Source organism: Salminus brasiliensis, chromosome 12 (assembly GCF_030463535.1).
Source record: "Salminus brasiliensis chromosome 12, fSalBra1.hap2, whole genome shotgun sequence".
In the NCBI taxonomy this organism is placed as follows: Eukaryota; Metazoa; Chordata; class Actinopteri; order Characiformes; family Bryconidae; genus Salminus; species Salminus brasiliensis.
The window spans coordinates 19,877,784-19,900,596 of record NC_132889.1 but is presented as its reverse complement, the minus strand read 5'-3'; positions in this window follow the sequence as shown (position 1 = coordinate 19,900,596).

Here is a 22,813-nt window from a genome sequence, read left to right as displayed (position 1 = left end):
CGAGCTGAATATAAACTGAAATATGAACTTAAATAAAATATAAATGTATAAAATGAGTGAATTTGGTTGACTTTCATTTTAAGAGAAAACTAAACATGAACATAGTTTTTATTTGAACATCAGGTTTTGTTTCCAAACCGACAAAAGAGATAAAAGTCCTTGACAAACCTCCGTATTCGAGGGTTTTTAACTGGAGACGACGTGAAATTACCTCTAATAAAACATTAAAAGGAACAATAAGGACTAAATGACAGCAATCGTTTAAAATGTCTCCCGCAGTCCAATTTCCAAACACTGGAGAGAGGGGTCTGCCCCGCCCCCTCAACCCCAGACCCGCAGCTCGAGCGGGTTGCCAGGTTGAGGACACTGAACCTGCAGGAACGAGCGCGAGACGAGATCAATAACTTTTACAATCACAAGCGACGACGAGTCATATTCTGTAAGATGATCAGTAAATATACTCGCTTGATCTGTTTTTATTGTCTGTTCATTATAAACCAGCTCATGAGGATTTTATACAACTCTGTCAACTGTTAGCGAGCTGGATGCAGCGCTGCCGGCTTTAACCAGAGCCAAGCTCGTTCTCCTGAACACAAAAGCCCACTGCTCCTAAAATCCACTCTGGAGCTGGAATTACTCATTTACACATCCTGACAACATACTGCTCAGTTTAACAGATCATATACACACTTTTCTCCGAGTAGTAGCTGCTGTAGACCTCAGTTATGAAGGACCCTCACTGGAGCTTCACCACGCCAACCTTCTGGACGCAGGAACATCATCAGGGCTTCCAGCTCTTCAGCTTTCATTGATCACCAGCTCCCTCCATTTCATGTAGTTACTGTTACACATTACTTTATTTCACATTGTCTTTACCCTGATTTACCTTTATAACATTGCTTTTTGTTGTTCAAATAAAGTCAAATTATTAATGAACAAAGCTGCTGTAACAACAAAGTATGACTTATGAGTTGATGAAAAAGACCAGATGAAAATGAACCATTTTATTAAACAGTTGTGTGCATTTCCTATTTACAGAGTAATAAGGGTTTATAAGGGTAAGTAAGTAACAAAATGGTAATCAGATTGTTTAAAATGGTTATGATCAACATGATTTACAGTATTGATAAGTGAACATTTCATATTACATCATTAATAAAACCAGAAATGCTGAGATCAGTATACAAACTCCAATCAGTGCAACAACCTTATTATAAAAATAATGCAAAACAAGGTATAGCAACAGATATGAATAAATATAGTCATGAAGCAGCAGCTGTAAGAATCTAATTATAACAAACTGTTTACAAAGACGAGGAGCATATTCCTCATCTGGACTGTCATCACCTTTTCCTTTTCTTCCTGATCATCTGTTCCCCAATCAGAACTGTGAAATGTGAGATGAGTAAATACTAGGAATCACACTACAAGTACATTTACTTCTACATTACTACTCAAACAATAATCACAACTTCCTGAGCTCACTGATCTCATCTTCATTCATGTTCAGGTTTTGGTTGTCTTGGACTCTCCTATTCTGAAGACAATATGAGAAAGAATTACACACTGTCAGCATAGGTGTGGACTGCAGCTACTATTTTCTCTGTGTCATGTTTAGTAATAAACTATAGTTACCTCTTCTCCAAAGCTTCAGAGACATCCATGCTGCTCTCCAGAGCTTCAGTCCCTTCTTCTAGAAGTGGTAGATCTTCTCTATTGAGATCAAATTGTTCTGTTTGTGAAAATGTAGACCACCAATAATACTGTACTTCTGTACTGATATTAGGATCTATAATTCACAATGTGGTCTGAAATCATATTAGTTCAGATCCTGAATACTGACCGGTCTGAAAGTGCTCCACTTGATGGACACCCAATACTGGACAGGGGCATCAAATGCTGCTTCTTCTACTGCCTCTTACTAGGGGTGGAGGTGCTTGAACATTCAAAGCTAAAAAGAAAATCCCATAATCAACTTATTTACACAGAAAAGTGAAGATCATTTCACCACAATATCAAACCTGAGTGATCTCTACTAAAAAGGGCTTTATGGACTCTATTAGATACGACGGATAAACAGCTAACGTCTGATAGACACTGTGCACACGATTAAAACATTATTTTCAACCATTCTGAACAAACCAGCACAATTTAAACGATGGAATAAACAATAAGATGTAGATGTGATTATATAATACACTTCAATCAAGAACTAACATTAAAAACACAGTAAAACATTAGAAACACCAAGTTATCTGACTGCACTGATGAAATGCAGAAAGTCCAGGTAGGATGAAATTATGGGCGAACCGCCAATCACAGAAATGTTCCACAAGCTAAAAAGCCTCGGCATTCGTCTAAAAAGCTCCATGAGCAGAGACGGAGTAAAAGCAGAGGAAATATTGGCGATGCGTTTGCATTAATATTGAGCTGGCAGCTCTAGTCTGGAGCACTTTAGCTACCTAGCTCTCTCAAACACGCGCTGCCTTCATAACCCAGCTGCACTCGGACCACTGGGTAGAAATGAAGCCCTCCAATGTTTAAAGCACTGAAAAAGCCCATCTCTACTAGTGGCTGTAAGAAATGATCTAGATGAGGTTAGCTAAACTTAGCTGAAGCTCAGTGCTCACCTGTTCAGGAGAAAATCAGCCAGTTCGGTCCGTTTTGAGTCCTTCTGGGCTCTAAGCTGTCTCCATCTATCAAACGCATCTCCAGTATTTCCTCTGCTTTTACTCCGTCTCTGGTCATGGAGCTTTTTAGACGAATGCCGAGGCTTTTTAGGTTGTGGAACATCTAATGATCCAGGTCCAGGTCGCTTCCTCGCCTCCATGGCTGCAGCACGCTGTGTTTCCTTGCTGTTGTTTTTCCATATCTGGCAACCCGGGGTGTGGCAGTAGGACTGGGGGAGTTCAGAAGTCGTCAGCTCTTAAACTCAGGTCTCTAAATGAGTTTAATGAAGTGGACATTTGGAGTCAGATGAACTTCACACTGTGAGCTATGGCTGTGTCTAACAGTCCGACTGTGTGTCTCTGTATTAATGCGCCACAGGAGGAGCGCTTTTTTAGGAGACAACAAATGAGTAATATATTGATCCTTTCTGGTAAAATACATCATCTTACAGATATTCCACAAACAATACTAATTAATAATATAGAGAACTCTAAGTGAAACACTGAGATCTGCAGAAGAACAAGTGACTGAAAGGAACTAGACCAGGCGGCGGATGACTACATTTTGAGGACACGCTGATGAAGTTCAGCTCAATCAGGCTGGAGGGAGAAGGTCCGCTATCAGAGAGAGGAGAGTGAGGCTTTATCACCGGTGGAGGAAACTAGTCTGAATCCCAGCACTTCAATGTATGTAGGCTACAATAATCACTTCCATGATATTAAAATATTAAATAAAAAGATAAAGCTCCCATTAGTTTATTGTTGTTGTAGTGCACCGTCACGTGGCTCAGCCTGGCCCGCCCACTCAGCGCTCTCCTCGAGTCCACTCGTCGCAGTACGGAGAGAGACGTTACCGGAGGTTAGAAATGTCGGAGAGGAAGAGAAGCGCCGTTTGGCTGTACTTTAGTGCAGAGAATGAAAATACAGCAAGCTGTACAGTTTGCGACAAGGCTGTAAAATATAATGGAAACACGACAAACCTGTACAAACACATGAAAAAACATGCAGCCGAAAACGAGGAGCTGCAGAAACGAAGAGAAGAGGAGAGACATCCCCCATTCTCTGCCCAGACAGACCCAGACCCTCCACCCAGAGACAGAAGTCACTGGCAGAGGCTTTTCAGTCTAGCAGCAGAGAATATCCAGGTAGATAAGAGTGGTCATCTTCAGCATCAGTTCATATCAACTTTCAAAGTGCAGGTTACTTAAGTCATATGTTACTGGAGCCAACTAAAATAAAAAAAATATATATATATATAATTTAGATATTGAAATAACCTAGTACATTTATTCCATTGTAATCTAAGATACCATTAGATAAAGCTTTAATTATCCCACAACAGGGAATTTTATAAAATTAAAGCAACATGCAAAAGGATTAAAAGATACATAAGAGGTGACTAGAAAAAACATTATGAACAGAACAATTTATCTCCAAGGAATATTTGCACAGTCATACAAGTATGAAATTTATAGTGACTTTAAACATAACAGAGGTTAAAAAACAACACATGATTACATACAGGTTAAAGACTTACTATTTTATTATTTCCCTCAGCCGATTCCCCAAGAGCTGAGGAGATCACCAGGAGCCTGGCAGGAATGATAGTGAAGGACTTGCAACCTCTCTCCATTGTGCAAGATGAGGGCTTTCAGGATTTTGTGAAGACCCTTGACTCGAGGTATAGAATTCCAAGTCAGAAATCTTTAATGGAGGGGAAACTGCCGGCTCTTTATAAAGACTGCTCTTCCACGGTTAGAAGGGAATTGAGTGAAGTGGATAATGTTGTACTGACATGTGGACATCAAGAGCCACAGAAGGTTATTTAACAGTCACATCCCACATTATAAATGAGCAATGGCAGAAGCAAGCATATGTACTCGAAACATGTGGTTTCCCCGGTCAACACACAGCTGACAATATTTGTTCCCAACTCACAAGAATTGTGGAAGAATGGGGCATAAAGGACAAGATTGTGGCGGTGGACACAGAGAATGTCAACATGGTTGTTGCTGTGCGCAAGGCAGGTTGGGCACATTACCCATGTTTTGCTCACACCTTAAACTTGGTTGTAAAAGACGCACTCAAAGCTGTCCCAGACTTGTTTGAGATCCAAAACAAAACAAGTGCAATTGTTTCTTTCTTTCACCACAGCACCACTGCTACATCCCAGATCAAGGAACTTCAAAAGCAGCAGAAATTTCCTGAGCAAAAACTGCTTCAATCAGTCGAGACCAGAGGGAACTCAGTATTTTACATGTGGGAGAGACTGTCTGAGCAAAAGGATGCAGTTACCATGGTCCTCTGTCTGCTTGACTCAGGACTCTCTTTGCTTGACTCAGGAAGAATGGTCTGAAATCAGTCTCTCCCTGAATGCACCAAGACCATTTGAGGAGGTAACCAGGGAAATATCATCTGAAAAACATGTTTCCATTTCAAAAGTCATACCCCTTATGTCACTGCTTCAAAGAACCCGTCGTGCGTCTGAGTGAGAAGGCAGCAAGCTAGCTGCTGAGCTGTCGGCACAATGTCACTGCCGTTTCAGGACCACTGAAACATTTTATGGTCTTGCCGTCAGCATGTACTTGGACATCAGGTTCAAAAACATGGGGCTCCGTGACTCATCAAATGTGGAGCCTGTAAAGGCTCGACTTATCACAGAGATGCAGACAATGAGTCAGACCTCAGCAGCACCTCCTTCAACTGCCACCAGCTCTGCTCCAGCTCCTGCAACTTCTACATCTGCAGCAAAAGGTGGGATTTGGGCAGAATTTGACTCGGAAGTCCGTTTGTCTCAAACCCAAAAATGTGAACATGATACTGTTCTTAAATAAAAAGCTGTAATCCTTTGTTTTCAGCAGTGTAGCTGTGGACCCTTAACATATTCTTTCTTTATTTATACTTTCTTTATTTAATTTTCACTTATTGTTTTTATTTTGTTTAAAGCCAGAAGTGCACTGAAGGGAAGAAATTCCGTATTCTTTGTATTATTTTCTATTTATTGTTCGACTTGAAAAAGAACAAGTTTAAACTGTTTACAATATTTGTTGTGGTGTGTTAATTTTTCTGTATTGTGTTTTTTCAGCTCTCTAACCTCAGAAGATTGTTTTAATTAGCTTTAAGTTATATTTTTTACACTCTTTATTTAAGAAAAAAACTTTATTTATACTTTATTTCATTTTCACTTATTGTTTCTATTTTGTTTAAAGCCAGAAGTGCACTGAATGTAAGAAATTCCTTATTTTTTGTATTATTTTATTGTATTGTTAGACAGAATAAGTTTGAAACTGTTTGTTACTTTTGTTGTATTGTGGTTTGTCAGCCCTCTACCTCTACCTTTTGTTTTAGGTTGTTTTTACCTCAAAAAAAGATTTATTTTCCTAATGTTAAGACAAACTTTGTTTTGTTACTGTTGCATTGTTTCTAAACAAAAATGTTGATTGTTATAATAAAGTATTTTGTTGTCATATACAGTGTTTTGCGAAATTCTTTCCTAGGTCTTTTGGATCCTTTGGATCTATGAAGCTTAAATATTAAAAAGTATCGGTATCGGTATTGGCGATACTGGCCCTGTGTTTACTTGGTATCGGATCAGTACCAAAATTCCCGGTATCGCCCACCTCTAGTGCTGAGCTAGCTAATGCAGGTGAGGGGTCTTCATCTCTGTGATAGCAGCTTAGCTTGAGGACTAGCTAGCTAGCTAACTACCATGTGTTCAGTGAAAGGTCAGCATTTTTATTAATGGAAACACAAATAACTAAAGAAAGAAATCAACAGTGAATAGAAAGTCATTTGCATGAAATCATACAGAATTTTCTCTGTGGAGGATATTTCATTATTTTTACTTAGAAAACAAAGCAGGATTTTTCAGTCAGGGAGCTTAAGCTCATAGAGGAGGATTTTCTAATAAAAATGTGTCTCAGCTCTTTGTCTACTGGATAAGCTTGACTTTGGGCTTAAGTTATCTTGCTAATCTGAGAAATCCTGCTTTGTGAAATTCCCTCCAGGAGTGGCTAAATGTTTACATAGGATACATCTGATTTAGTTAGATGAACAGAATTACTGGACACATTTGATTGATTTTGTTGCTCTTGGTGTGCAGGTATCCCACCAATGCAGAGTATGTCCAAGTTACAAAGCTTTAATGGTGAAGAGCTCTTTCCTGAGGGATGTTGAGGAGAGCGGTTATGTAAGTTTGTTTAAAAATGATTTTATTATGGTTGATCACAGAAGTCTATATATATATATATATATATATATATATATATATATATATATATATATATATATGTATATAGTCTATTATAAATATTTATGACTGTTCTAGGTGTTTTACTCTTCACTACTGCCTTCATCTCTACACTTTATTGCAACATCATAATGAAGCTTTTGTGTGTTTTCTGCTTTTGTGTTACAGTGTATGATGAGGTTGATGCCATCCATCTTGTGATGGTGAACATTTGTCACCGCTTCAGCTGAAACAGTGCTGGGAGTTTTCCTCTAAAGGACTCCTAGGTGATCTTCAAGAGATGCTCAGCAAAAGTGTAAGCACCCCACTTTCATCTCCACCAGCAGACCTACAGAAGACTCTTAAATTCAGTGATGCTCTCAGAGGTGTACAGGTTCAAGGGAAGGTGCTTCAGTGTGTGTCTAATATTACACTAAATTATGTAAATACTCCCTTGATGATGTTGGTGTAACGGGCCGTCTGCATACTGAAGTGATTCCATTGTTTTGGAAAGTCACGTACTTACTAAACATAGACGCTGTGTGGGTTCTGTGTGGTAAAATGTAGCTTCTGGTTTGTGGTGGGTGTTTTTCTTTTTAATAAGGCTGATATTCTCTTATATAAGTGGGACCTACATTAAGTAAATTTTGCTGTGTCAGGATGAAATATGATTTTTTTTAGCTGGTATAATAAAACCTTAGTTTCATTGTTTTATTTGCTGTTAATGTCATATTGTAATGGTATGGAGTGCAGTTTCTTTTAATTTCATCTATTGTTAATGTTTTTCTGTTTCTGTTGCTCTTTCAATTAATGCTAAAGTTCAATATGTTTACTATTTACTTTCTATAAATAAACAGTATAGAAAGACATTTTGATCATGAGTGGATATTTCTGGTACTCTTTAGTCACTATAGGGTCCAAAATGGCTCGTCACTGGGGTGGTACCTCTAAAAGCACATGCTGGTAACTTTTGGAGGAGACACAGCTGTACCATAGTTTAAATGTGCATTTTAGCCTCTTGGGGAACTCAATAGAACCTTAACTTGTACAAAAAGTACTTATGCTGAAAGGTTCTCTGTAGTATCTCAATAGGGTACAATAATGTTCACTATATAAGGGAGAAGCCCTCAACTGACTACACAATAGAAACATCTATATCTGTATGCTGTTCATCAACTTTTCCTCCACCTTCAAAATGGTCATCCCCACCAGACCTGGAAATCAACACCTGCATTTGTAATTGGGTCTTGGGACATCCTAATAAAAAGACCCCAGTATGTGCGGTTGTGTAGTTCTGTGTCCTGCAGACTCTCTGTGTGACAGTGGAATACGGCAGCTCCACTGTGGCAGACTGAGGCTCAGCAAAATGTTCAGGACATCATATCTGCACAAGTTCCCCTTCCATGAGAGACGTTCCTCACCAGCACTGTGTGTGGAAGGAGATTGCAGCTTCATTAGGGACACCTTTCACTCCAGCCACACACTGTATAACCACCTACCATCCAGGAGGAGATGAAGAAACCAGTGAGATGAGACTGTCAGTGTTTGTGTTGTAATATTTCACATTAAAATCTAGGACAGTCAGTTCTCTCATTTCTTGGAAAAGTCCTCTTTATGAAAGTTGGCAGTACTTTAGTGTTTTGATGGACTTTAGTTTAGTTCATGAAGTAATGTGAAGGAAAGGACACTCTCCCTCTCTATGGAGTTCACTTTTATAAAGCAAAAACACACAACATCAGCTTCTGTACTCGAGAGTCTAATACAATGTCTTTAATATTCAGACTCCAGTCACTCACTATTAAGGGCACAGAAGCCGTTCACTCGAATAGAAGAGTGCACTTCTATATAGTGAGAAGGAATCCCTTTGGAATTGACCTCATGGATGGAGCTTGGATGTCACTGTGTGGTCAAACCGATAAACTGCATAGATGCACATATTGATGAATTGTATGATTTCATGCAGTTATTGATAGTCTATAAAAAAAGTCACATAATTTACTAAATCTATATAAATGGAATAAATAAAAAGTCAGTTTTAACAGCTTTTAGCTGTTGTGACTTTTCAACAAAACTAACTGTAAAATAAAGTAATTTTTGTCAAAAAAGCAATTTAAGTCTTTAATCTGTCTATCTCTGCCAAATATATCACACACACCTCCATATAAAACTGATAATATATTAATGTTAACAAAAACACTTCAAACACTAATCCCCCCACATTTAAACAGCAGATGTTTGTTTCATGGCAATTAAAAAAAAAAACAGCATGTCATTTATGAACAGGACAGAACTGATGAACATGAACCTTCAACCATGAAGATGAAGAAACTGCATTGCCATTTCTGCATTCCTCTGTCTTTAGACTAAATCCTTCATTTAAACAAACAGATTCTCATCAGCTGAAGGTGAGTCAAGAGCTTGATGCTCCAGTCTTTGTCACCTGTGAGACAACATGCATGGAAAATACCACCCAGACCCACAAAGTGTCTCTGTTTAGTATGGACTAGACCTTCCAAAACAATAGAACCATTTGATTATGCAGACGGCCTATTACAAAGAAATCATCAAAGGAATATTTACCATCATTTACTGTAATAGTAGTTACATGTTGGAGCACCTTCCCTTGAACCAGTACATCTCTGACAGCATTGCTGAATTGAAGAGTCTTCTGTAGGTCTGCTGCTGGTGAGATGGAAATGGTGTGCTTACACTTTAGCTGAGCATCTCGTCAAAATCTCCTCAGAGTCCTTTAGACAAAGTCATTGGTTGTTGAAAGAGTTGTCAGAGAGACAGGAAATCATGTAAATCCACAGTCCACAGTGTCTCCGTCCACATCGCTGTCTAAAAGACAACTATTTAGATTAGGGTGGATTTAGGTAGATTTGCTTCTCAGTACTTTCTAACCCATCTCAACCCTTGAGTGCCTCACACCTTTACATGAATCCACTGGATGTTAAATTCTGATAAAAATGATTGCTAGGGACAATTCAGTAGTGCTTGTTTATTGGTAGGGACAAGTCTCTACCGTCACTACTCTAATCTACGCTCTTGCTCTTGCTAAATCTTTTAAAGTGCTTAGTCTTAAAGTGGCAGGCCCATCTCCAGCTTCCAAAAAGCTGCCCACTTTCCTGCTCATCACAAGCTATCATCTCCTCCTCCTCCTGATCTTCTTAGTGAATTTGCTGACTTATTGGAAGTAGCGCTTCCTTCTGATTAGTTTAATTGGTGGAGATTTCAGACTTTGATAGCCCCACCAGTTTGTACAGAAGTCCCTGTAGCTACTGAATAATATGGCTTAGTATGTAATAAGACTTTCTGCATTCAGGGTTTAAACAAATAAATGAATCAAATATTTAGATTTGACCATATCTGAGTTATTTATAACTCACTGCAGAATTAGGTTCAGTATCATTTACATTTAATGCATTTAGCTGATCCTCTCATCCTGAGGTCTAGAGGTCATGCTGCACAGGTAGGTGAATGTTGCCCAGGATCTTTCATTGGTGTAGTGTGGTGCACTCTCCAGGCCGTGGAATCGAACCCTAGTAATATAAAAATGCAAGAGAAGCTCGATCTCCAACACTAGAACATTCAAAGACAGGCTGCTTTGATTTCTACTAGAGTTTAGAAGTCGCCAGCTCACTAATATCAAATGTGCTTGTAAGCTCTGCTTCTTTTGTGAGCGAGCTAAAAGTAAGATATGGGACTTTTTCTAGGACCTTATTACCAACCTTGTCCTGTGAAGATATGGGGCAGTGGTGGCTCAGCGGTTAGAGCGCCGGGATATCGATAACAGGGTTGTGGGTTCGATTCCCAGGCTCGGCAAGCTGCCATTGTTGGGCCCTTTCCCCTCTCTGCTCCCCAGGTGCTGGAGTTGGCTGCCCACCACTCACTGTACTCACTGCCCCTAACATGTGTGAGTGTGTGTTCACTACCAGATGGGTTAAATGCGGAGGACACATTTCGCTGTACAGTGTACACTGTACAGTGACAAATACGTGCACCTTTATATCTGTGATCTTTTTCCTGGAGCTGAACATTTTCTCAGGAGAAAAGCAATATGGAACCTGTTTCAGAAGGAGCAGCAGGTACGCAGTCATTTAAGTACTTTCACCATCAGCATTCAGTCAGGTTTAACAAATAATTATAAACACACATACATTATAACACACATTATAAACACATAATTGACTCATCACTGTATGATGTGGAGTTTACAGCTTTTGTAGTTGAGAGATTTTGTAGTTAAAATTGTCTATTAAACCTGTAATTACCAGCTAAGTAATGCTGCTAATGGTTCAGTTTATTAGCTTAATGTTCTTTGGCAGGGGCAGCAGCAGCATCCCCTAATCGAGAGAATGGTTCGAATGGCAGGGGACTGGACACTGTACAAGTCAACCCCTGTGTTTCAGAAACTGATCTGTGCAGGAATCCTAAACCTCCCCAACCTGATGTGCAAGAGACACTGGACCCTCCGAGAACCTTGCAGCTACCCGACCCTGAGTGTGTTGTGTTTACTGACAGTGAGCTGGAACGTTTTAGAAAGCAGTATTCTGAAATGCAGCTCATTGACCAAGAAGGTGGATGCACTCTTTCAGAAGAACTTCGCTGCCGATTAGTGAGGAACACCGTGACCAACATGGTGTCCATCATCAGAGCAAGTGATACTGAATTTATGTTTCCCTCGAAAAATGAGGTCCAGGCCATGGCAAAGTGGCTTGTGGAGTATTATCCAGTGCTTCGTGATAACACAGTGAACTGCACACACACTTGGGTAAGTGTTTGTACTATTTGTAAACCAACTTTTCATTAATGTCACATAAGCCAGTTTTAAGTTCCAGTGATGGAAAACCCCATCCATGATCAATCATAAAAACTAAACTATAAGTATATATTCATAGAACTATAGGATAAAGTGTAAAAGTATTTCATATTTTGATTTAGTGCTGGGCAATACATTAAAACGTGTGTTAGGCACTTTCCGGTCATTCTTTTTCATTTTAAAAACAAATCTAAAAAGATGGATGATTATTTCATTTTCATTTCATATTCAACTTCCATAAAACATAATTCTTAAAAATGAATAAAAATTCATTCTTTGATTTCAAAGAAAAAATATATATAATTCACTTTTACATTATATGGAGTTGGAGTATGGAATGAATATCAAATCACCATCACCGTCTTTCATTTTTAATTTTCTGTTTCTGAAATGAGTGAATTACTTCCATGTCTTTCACATACAGGAACTGCTTTTCAAGCAATGAATGAAAAGACTCCACAACATAAAGACACCAAAAAAGCGACAGGGACCTACACCACAAAGACAGAGGAAACAGAGACGGCTGATTCTGGAGTGTTCTGATGGTGATTCAAGCAGTCTTTGGATGGCAGGAATTCAGCTGCTGCTAAGTGTGATAAATTATGATTTTTCATTATAGATCAAATTTGAACAAAAGACTGACTCCTTTGCTTTCAGGAATCAGAGATTGTTGACCAGAGAGGAGAAACTGCTGAAGATCTAGGAGTCCATTCTGGCCCTGATAGTCAGCAAAGTCAAGCAAGACAAAACCGTCCCCTGCAAGAGTTGTATGAAAGACTGAAACCTAACAAGGAGGCAGTTGCTCAGCTGCTTGACCTTGAGTTTGCCTTTGAGGGCCTTCATCGACTCTGACACTTTGAGAGACCAGGACAGGCCAGTGAACATACTGCAAGCATACCCCTGCTTTAGAGCAGTAGATCATGTAAGCAAAAGTATAGATTTCATGTATCCCCCCTAACTAGAACTGGAACACTGGGTTTAATCTTTCTCTGTGTTTGTGTTTCTCTTTTTTTGTGCCAGTTTATGGATGAACTTCATTTCCTTGACAGATTTAACCCTGATTTTATTTCTGACCTGAAGACCCGCTCGGAGAACCAGCAACACAGGACAAAGGTTAGAAACTTTTCAGGAAATACTTGTTTGTTTTTACAGCTGCTTTTACACTTAGTCATCAGGGGCTGCAGAGCTTTATGTTGGGTTCTGGAAATAGAAACAGATGTAAAACTGTGTTGACTACAGAATATATTGGAAATATATAAATGTATTTTTTCAATGTGTGAATATTAAGGTGTGAATTCATTAATACAGATTACCCTGCAATCCCACTGAGTTTGATCCAACTTTTAATGGAAAATGTCACACTGATTGAAACACACACAAAAAATTAAACACAAAAATATATTAAATAATTAATCTACTTATGTCTGGAACAGTGCCATGCTCTATAGTCATGATAAAGCCATGATAAAGATCTGCCTGAGATGTTCCTATCACCTGTGGCCCAAACCAAGAACTTGGATCATGCTAGTGAGATGGTGTATGTTCTTGAGGTGAGAAATGTATTAGAAATGCCTTAGGCCTCATGTGTGAAATTTATATGAGACCCGATTGAGCTAAGGAATGCCTTTTGGAATACGTTTTGCTCATGGTCTGCTGTTGATATAATGATATAAAAGGTCCTCTTGCATAGTAGTGAATAGAACCATAGTTTGTTGTGTGGAGGGCCAAGGTTGTGTTCTCTAGTTTGTATAACGGTGAATTCACCATTTTAATTTCATCACCAAGTTTCAGAACCCAAATTCAGATTCAAGCTTAGATTTTAAATGAAGGTTTCAGACAGCATTAATGCAGACTCATTAATTTTCTTTATGACAGACCACAGAAAACCCAAACACCTACCTTCAGAGAAGACCAGTCTTCAGTCCAGTTCTGATAATTTGTAATAGCAACTGCAAGCTGGCCTTTGGGTCTACACCTGTAACAACCTTTCCAAAAGAAAACATCGACACAGGTGAGCTCTATCTTTTAGCACACTACTACACATTTCATCTGACCTATCCAAAGTGCCTCACAACACTCCTGTCAATACTTCAGACAGAAGTTCTGTAGGATGCCATTCATGATCGGGATGCAGCTTCATCCTACAAAAAAGCTTTGTCAGCGTGGAGAAAGATCATTGGTGAGTAGTGAAAAGTGCCCTGTGGTCAAGCAGCAGTGGCTATCATTGTCAGCAGGGTGTAACAAATTCTAACAGTTACAGAGCTGGTTGTTTACTAAGTTTTGGTGTTTCAAAAATTCAGCTGTGTTAGATATCTTATTTAATAAAAATACTCTTAGAGGTGTGATTGTTAAAAATAAAACAATGTAACACATTCAGGAACATGGAGTTATTTAGTTTAACTAAGCTAAAAGTGAAATGTTACTTTTTGTTGAAGTTTAAAAACAGGTTGACTCACCAGCACCATGTATAATGCATACATGTCTTTCATTAAGTGCTATGTAGCAGCATTTCTACCTATTTTAATGTCTCTGGAGTTTGAATTATAATGGATGTGGTTGTTTTTAATGTTCCTCATGTTGAGTACAATATTATGAAATATGAAATAATTATAAAATTACAGTCTTAAATTAGAATGACTTAGAAGTCATTTTTGTTTATTTAAACTCCATATTGAGTGTAAAGTGCATTAAATGATTCTAATTTTAAGAATTATTTTAACAAATGAGCTTTTATGAAAAAGCTTAAAACAAGATTAGTGTTCTAGTTTTGTCACTTTATGGATGACTTTTATGATTTGTGATCAAGTGAGTCTCGAAACCTAGTCATAATGCCTTATAATGATTTATTCTTACTGTGTTTTTCATTTACAGTGCAGTTTTCCCACCATATTGGCAGATAATTTTGCTTGATTCAAACATTTCCTGTCTTATTTTGCTTTTATTCATCTTAGTTTTTGACACTGATGTTTTGCAGTGCATTGGTGCTGTGGGGACAGTGGAAATGTAGTGTAGACTATAGACATATGAAACAGTAGTAAGATAAATATACTGTAAGATAAATATATTGTGAGGGGAACAGGCAGTTTTACCAGTGTTCTTTAAAGCTTGTCCACCATAGCAACAGTTACTAATGACAGAACAAAGGGCATGGACAGGTGAATTATGACATCACAGGGTTGGAAGTGTATAAATGGCAGGAGCATCTTCACTCGGCTCATTCACAGCTTTCTGCTGTTGGAGATCAGCTGCTCCTTTAAACATGAGCTTTGAGTACATCCCCCCATCCTGGCAGACAGACAGCCAGAAAAAGCCAGGATACAGCTTCGATGTGAAAGATCCAGGAAACTTCGAAGCTCGATTGAGGGCAATGATAGCGGCTCAGGCCAACGACAGTGAGACGAGTGAGAGAGAGACAGACAGTGAGAAGAGCAAGAAGAGAAGGAGAGAGACAGACAGTGAGGAGAGCAAGAAGAGAAGGAGAGAGACAGACAGTGAGAAGAGCAAGAAGAGAGGGAGAGAGACAGACAGTGAGAAGAGAAGGAGAGAGACAGACAGTGAGAAGAGCAAGAAGAGAAGGAGAGAGACAGACAGTGAGAAGAGCAAGAAGAGAAAGAGAGAGACAGACAGTGAGAAGAGCAAGAAGAGAAAGAGAGAGACAGACAGGGAAAGGAATACTAAGAGAAGGAGAGAGACATACAGGGAAAGGAATACTAAGAGAAGGAGAGAGACAGACAGTGAGAGGAAGGTGAAAAAGAGGAGAGAAGGAGGAGAACAGAGCTCAGGGCGATCTGTCTGCAGAGACACTACTCCTGCTGAGGAGAGCCAGTCCAGTCTAAAGACCACACCCAAACAGAGACTGGTTCACAGACTGAATCAAGAAGTCCAGGTCCTCCACAAACTCGGCCCCAGAACTGCTGAAGTCTGTTCAGCAAATAAAAAAACTAAAGATCTGCTGAAGTTAGAACTACAGCCAAGTCAGGAGCACAAACTATCCAGACAGTCCAGTTCAGAGTCCGGCTGCATTCACTCCTGCACAGATAAGTGGTACCTGATGAATTTCGTGAATCAGCTGGGCCTTAAGCTTCCAAACCGGAAGTGAAATAGAGGCCCTGAAACCACCTACAGCTGTAGAGGAGACTAGAGGAAAGTCAACAGAAACAGAAACAGTCTGATGAAGCTCAGAGAAAATCAGAGGACAGTCAAAGGGTGTCAGAGAAGTGAGGGTGTCAGAGGAAGGCCAAAGGAAACTGTAGAATGTAATAGAGAGTCAGAGGACAGACCGAGGAAACTCACTGAAAGTTAGAGGAAGTCGGAGGACAGTCAAAGGAACATCTGAGGAAATGAGAGGAAAGTCAGAAAGAGTCAGAGGAAGTGAGAGGAAATACAGAAGAAGGTTAGAGGAAGTTAGACACAGTCTCCAGATCAGTGTGCAGGCATTGTTGGTCCACCTGTGACTTAAAGCTCCTCTGCCTCTGATCCAGACTCTGAGAGTTGCCTCCCATACCTCCTCTGCATAGCAAACCACACCTCAACAGAGCGCTCAGCTCTAAACTCAGGATGAGGCTTGAGACGTTGTGCTGGTTCAGCTTCCTGTGAGGCTATAGTTGCTGTCTGGCTAACAAGACTCAGGTGTGCTAAGTGGATCTGGAGCCAGTGACACAGAGCACTGTAGAGGGGGAGGGGCATAGCCAGAGGGGGCGGACCATTCTTTCTCCTAATTGGATTTACTGTGTTCTTGTTTTGGATCCGGTGTCGACCAGAAGAGGATGGGTTCCCCTTTTGAGTCTTGGTTCCTCTCAAGGTTTCTTCCTCCTGCTTAAAAGAGGCTCGAATTTCTGTAGAAGCTGCTTTTGAAAAAAAGCCTCAAACTTGACCTGATGAGCGGTCAAGAAGCCGTTACTGGCTAAAGAAAATATCTTAATGGTCGTATTGACGGGAGAGTAAATCAGTAAAAGGTGATCTCTGACTTACACAGTACTGCACAGTACTGCACCAGACTGAACACAAACTCATTTCTAATTGAGTTTGTGTTCAGTCTTTTCACCAGTGAAGTCTCGACCAATGGAAGATCTTGTTTAGCTGTATCTACTCAGAAACCACTGAGAAAACTGTCCTGCTTGAATTTTCTTTATTTCCCGTCACAAATGAAACCTTTTTATTTCCAACTAAGACTGAAGTATCAGTTTAACTACAAGCATCATTCTACAAGTGTTTCCTAATTCCCAGAAATCATTAGGTCTTCTCTGTAGTCCTAGAAGACCCTGAGGGTTCCCCATTGAAAACACTGGCTGTATGAACTGTACCATGTAAGTAGCTAAATTAAAGCCACTTAATTAAATAAAGCTGATTTTTTTCACCACTTGTTTTCAGTGTGATCCCTCATTATTCAGCGGGTTCACCAAAGCACCCACCCTGTGGCCCTCCTAAATGCACCTAGGAGAATCAGCTTTTTTGGTCATGTACTACACAGACACTCAAAAAGAAGCATTTGGCTGCTTTCATGTGAATCTGAGGAAGCATATGCTAGCCGTCACACTCCCAGCAATAGTAGCAGGACCCTTGAGTCACACACATTCAAATCCACACTGAAAACGTACCTCTTCCCACAAGCCTTTGGTTAGTCCTCCATCACAGGCCACTGACTTATGTGTTACATCTTCAGGGTTGGGGGCGTCACAGCAAACATGCTCCTATTAGACCTACTGTCTGAGTATGATCTTGAGCTTTGCAGTAAGTACATCCCACAAGCTACTTAACATAGAGGAACGCACCCTGCAAAGAGCAGCACAAACCACTGTCTTACCTTCACTGTCATACAGGCTCAGGTGCCTCACACAGCCTTTGTCTCTGGATTGGTGCTAATTAGACCTTCATTAGAGCGTCAATATCCAAACATGTTTCCAGAAGCTGCAGGTTAGAGTATGTTCTGAGGTGAAGCTGCTGAGACTGGAATGCAGAGTCAAAGCATTTTGAAGTTTTCAGCTTGTTAGAAAGCACAGCTTGTTTGAGGATGGAGCTTAGACATACACTATATGGACAAAAGGGCAGTGGTGGCTCAGCGGTTAGAGCGCCAAGATATCAATAACAGGGTTGTGGGTTCGATTCCCGGGCTCGGCAAGCTGCCACTGTTGGGCCCTTGAGCAAGGCCCTTTACCCTCTCTGCTCCCCGGGCGCTGGAGTTGGCTGCCCACCGCTCTGGGTGTGTGTGTGTACTCACTGCCCCTAACACACATGTGTGTGTGTGAGTGTGTGTTCACTACCAGATGGGTTAAATGCGGAGGACACATTTCAACAAACACGTGCACCTTTACCTAAAAAAAGTATTGGGACACCTGCTTATTCATTGCTTCTTCCAAAAGAAAGGGTATAAAAGAAGAGTGGGTTATTGTGGGTTTGATGGAGTACCTGTCTCTACTGTCCAGGAAAAGCTTTGTATTGGTCTTTGGTTAATTGCTGTGAGGATTTGATTGCATTAGTGAGGTCAGGATGCTGAATGATCACCACCCACCTCATCCCAAATTTCCCAAATTGTCCCCTGGGGTTCAAGGTATGGAAGGAATATGACTTAATAAAACTTGTTACTTTGTTGCAACTTTGGTTGTATGTGTTTTCAAGGAACCAGGAGGACAGGGAGATATATTACCACTGACCACAAGGCACTGGACTCAGACTGTAGCTCCACTGCCTGGGTGGGGGTTCCTACTGCATCATGGGGCATTTCCTCAATGCATTTTTGCATCAAAGTATGCATTGTTAGCCGGCATTCATGACAAACTGTCGGCATCCATATTCTCTTTTCCGGGGCGGTACTTTATGGAGAAATGAAAATCTGTCAGTTCAGCAACCCACCTTGATGAGGTCATAGAGTGGACCAGCAATGCGAGAGGAATCCTTTATGTATTGTCTATTATAACTCAAAGCCCCAGCATTCCTCTAAGCTCACCTACAGTGCTGTGTCCCTCTGCAAGAGCTCTCACTGCAGATGTATCAGCAGGGTCCGTCCTGCTTCCTTCTGTGGACACAATTCGACTAAGGAAACAGACTTCTGTCTGAACCCTTTCCTGCCTGAGTGGAACATTCCTTTTTCAGACACTATGTAACATAGTCATAGAAAAAACCTTATGGTGTAAATACAGTACATAAAACAGATAATATATACATACCATTATAACCAGGAGAATCAGTTCTTTAATATGATATGAAACACAATGTTTTTCAAGTGTACCTACCTAATTTATCAATCTCTCCATTTTTATTTAATTCATATATACTTACATTTTACACATTTCTGTGCAATATAGATAAAAATATAGAGTACTTGCAAATTTGTGAACCATTTGTCAGAAAAATAATTTTTAATTCATCATCTTTTATTCAAAACATATCATCTATTTAGCAGATGTCATTTAACAATTTAAAATGTTCATGTAGCTCCTTTTTTACCTCACTTTTTACTGTCAGCACACACTATAAACCAATGAAAGTGTACGTCTTTAAAGGACTAAATTGTCAGCATCCATATTTTTCAGATAATACAGATAAAATGTATTTGACAAAATAAAAAGACAAAAGATTTGTATTAGAATTATATACACTTATCATCTATAAATAATTTCAAAACAACACATTAACATGGACATACTATCATTCCATAAAATCATTAAACTGTTTATGTGATTTTCTTGCAGATAACTACAATACAGTTTAGCACTCTTAAAGAAAAATGAACAAAGCATCACTCCATTAAACAAACCCTCAAATAATCCAATTCAACAAGAAAAAGCTATTATTTGTTCAGGATAATCATTGAACAATTCAGTAAACAGTTATGAGGCAACAGGATGAAAGGCAACAGAAATTCACTACATAATATTTAACAGACGATGCTCAAATGACCTCCTTCCAATGAACAATCACACACTGAACTTTGACCTGTGAAGAAAAAGAGACACAGAGAACATATACACAAACACAGGGGTTGAGGGCGGATGAGAGGAGAAGACAGAAGCTCTATGTAGGTCTAACTGTGAAACTCATCTCCTTCACCAAGACTGAAACAGTTTCAATTCCCAACTAAACTAAATCTTCTATCTTAACACTCAGGAGTCCTGCTTGCAGTCTTTGTTTATTTTCTTCATTGAATTATTTGGGAATTTCTTATGATTAAACCTACATTGGTTCCCCACTCCTTGAGTCGGACCATAACAGTTGGTGATGTATAGAAGTTATCAAACCAAACTGTGTGACCTTGATTTTTAAATGGCTGCACAAGGTCTTTAATCACTTTTGTAGCCAAATCAGTTATGCACCCATCAAGACCACCTGTGTAGACATCAGAGTCTAAGGTATATCCCAAATCTGAAGTTGCAATCACCCACAATGTGAGTAGGTTTGCTCTTCATATACTGCTTGAATCCTGATCGACCTTTTGATTTTACCATCCTCTCCTCTATGCTCAGATTTTCATCAGACTGGAAAAGCTGCTGACACTGGGTTTTGAGGTGGTCCATCAGGTAACGCAACTTCCTAAGACAATCACAATTATTTTCTGTGGCAGGATCTAGAACATGGGGGGCTAGCATCAATTCCTTGAAACAGTCATGGGACATGAATAACTTGACCCATGAACCCTAAAGAGATCTGGTTCCCCAATATCTGTGAATGCTAGGGAGGGACATGAAACCCATATAAATGAGGAGCCCAAGAAAACGGTCATCCGGGGTCACTCTCTTCCCGTGTCCCATGATGGTTCGCATAAGACGGCCCATTCAGTACAAGCTCCCACCCCTGCCAGCATATATGTTCACATACACACATTTACAAACACAAATGTTACAAGTACCGCATGGCAGAACCAACATAACAGTTACACTCCTGCTAAACAGGAGAGAAATGATGAGGCAGGGCAGCTCTGAGCTCTGAACGTTACAGAGTTCTCTACAGTTATGAGAAAGTTCAGAAACACCCATGAGCCGCCTCACCCCCTCACCCTGCCGCCTACTGGTACTGGAGAAGTATAACAAGCTATTTTTTAAAGCTAGAAACAGCATCTGTCTGTCCAAACCCAATCAAATATCATCTCTGACTCACTTTAAGGGAGTAAAGAAAATAAATAAATACAGTACATACAGAAACAAATACATTTCACCAACAAATCAGACGACACTTCTGTGGGCGTCACACAAACACTTGGAATAAAAGTACTTACAGATAAGAGGTTGTTGGTTGTTCCCTCTGCTCATCTTGCTCTTCATCATCCTCTTCTTCCCCTTCATCCAGGAGCTCCACATCCATGAAGTCCTCTTCAAAACCTCGTCTGTGTTCTTTCTCCTGGCCCAAGCTCCGTCTAGTGTTCTGCTTTTGTTTGGGGTGTTTCTGGTTTTCCTGAATACTGCTCAGCTTCCTCCCAGTCCCAGCTGTGTTACTGTGTCCAGTCTGAGTTTTCAGGTTTTGATTTTGTTTCTGGTTCTGTCCATTAGATTGCTGTTCCCCCGGTTGTGCTTTGCTTTGTGGTGTCTGTTTACTTTTGCCCAGGTTACATGTCGAAGTCTTGCATCATCCATCCCTGCTCGTTTCCTTGTGTTCACTGCAACGTCAGACCAGACATGACAGTAACTAATATTATTATTATTATTATTATTATTATTATTATTAATAATAAAAACAACTGTATCATGAAAATATCACATCTGTAATACATAAAGGAAAGTATTATTGTGGTTGTCATTATTTATTAACAATAATAACAATGGTAATATTTACATATTTAATATGATGAGACAATTAGCCTCGTTAATAAGTGAGGAAATGATCGTTGGCTTCTTCTTCTCAGTCTATGACTGGAGCTGCTGCTGCAGGTATGATATCTGACCTGTAGGTGGCGCTGCTGTGTCTCTCTTCATCCTGAATCAGTGGAATCTCTGTGAAACTGGACTGAATTGTCTACTTGTGTCTCTTTACCCTGAACTGTCTCCGTTTTGTTGTGCTAATAACCACAGTATGAGGAGGCCTGGAAAAATGACCTTAACGTGGTTTCAGACTGACCTAAAGTGACCTTCACCTTTACAAGTTCCATAATGAGTGGAAACAGTCCTCATTTCCCAACGAGAATCCAGATCCAGATCAAAGGATAAGGAGTTAAAACACACTGACTTCCTAAAACATTTTTAAACTTCATTAACATGAAGGAAAACACCAGAAAAAGACAGATGTGGACAACATGTGGAAAAAGACAAAGATATATAATTTAATCTGAAATATGATAAATGACAATTTCCTGAATTTCATTTTAAAATCTAGATTTTAGAAACTATGAACTGAAACTCCATCACAGCATTTGAAGATCATTAATACGCAACATTATGGGCTGTTTAATTTAGACGTCTAATAGACTGTTGTGTCTAAATGATCAACACCAGCATATATTAAATATAACAGCAGTTTTAAAATGCAGTTTATTAGTTCTAGATCTCCAGAACCCTCACCTCACTTGGCCTTGGAGAGACAATCTCCCTGCACCCTCCCATGAGCCTCTGCAAGGTCTAGGCCACAGAGAGCAGCTAGAGAGTTAGTTTCTTTAGTTCCAGTGCATTTAAACATACACTTCAAGTGAGGATTCTACAGATTTATCAATTCTTCTGTTTACAGACCTTCATTCTCCCTTTTCATGACTGTCATGAACTGAACTACATCCAGCTTTTCACATATTTTTGTTTTGAGATCTGGTTCTTCTCACTCAACCTTTGACCTTGAAGTCGATTTCCAAGTATTTATAAGCTTACTTTAGAGGTTTTCCAAAATCATCGGTTAATAGATGCTCTAAATTCAGTTCAGGATGAGATTAGAGAGAGGATATAACAAACACAAGATAAGGGGTAAAGATACATTTACCACAGCAGTGTAAGTAAATGTGTTTCCCTTTTACTCCCATACTGAATTATATATATTGTCAACTGAAGTAATTCATAATTAATATACTGGCCTTTAGCCTGAATGAGATCTTCCTGTTGTGAGTATTCCATCAGAAACCTCTAATCAGCATTAGTGAACAGTTCAGGTTTAATTTTCTTCTACAAAGTCTGGCACCCAAGAGAC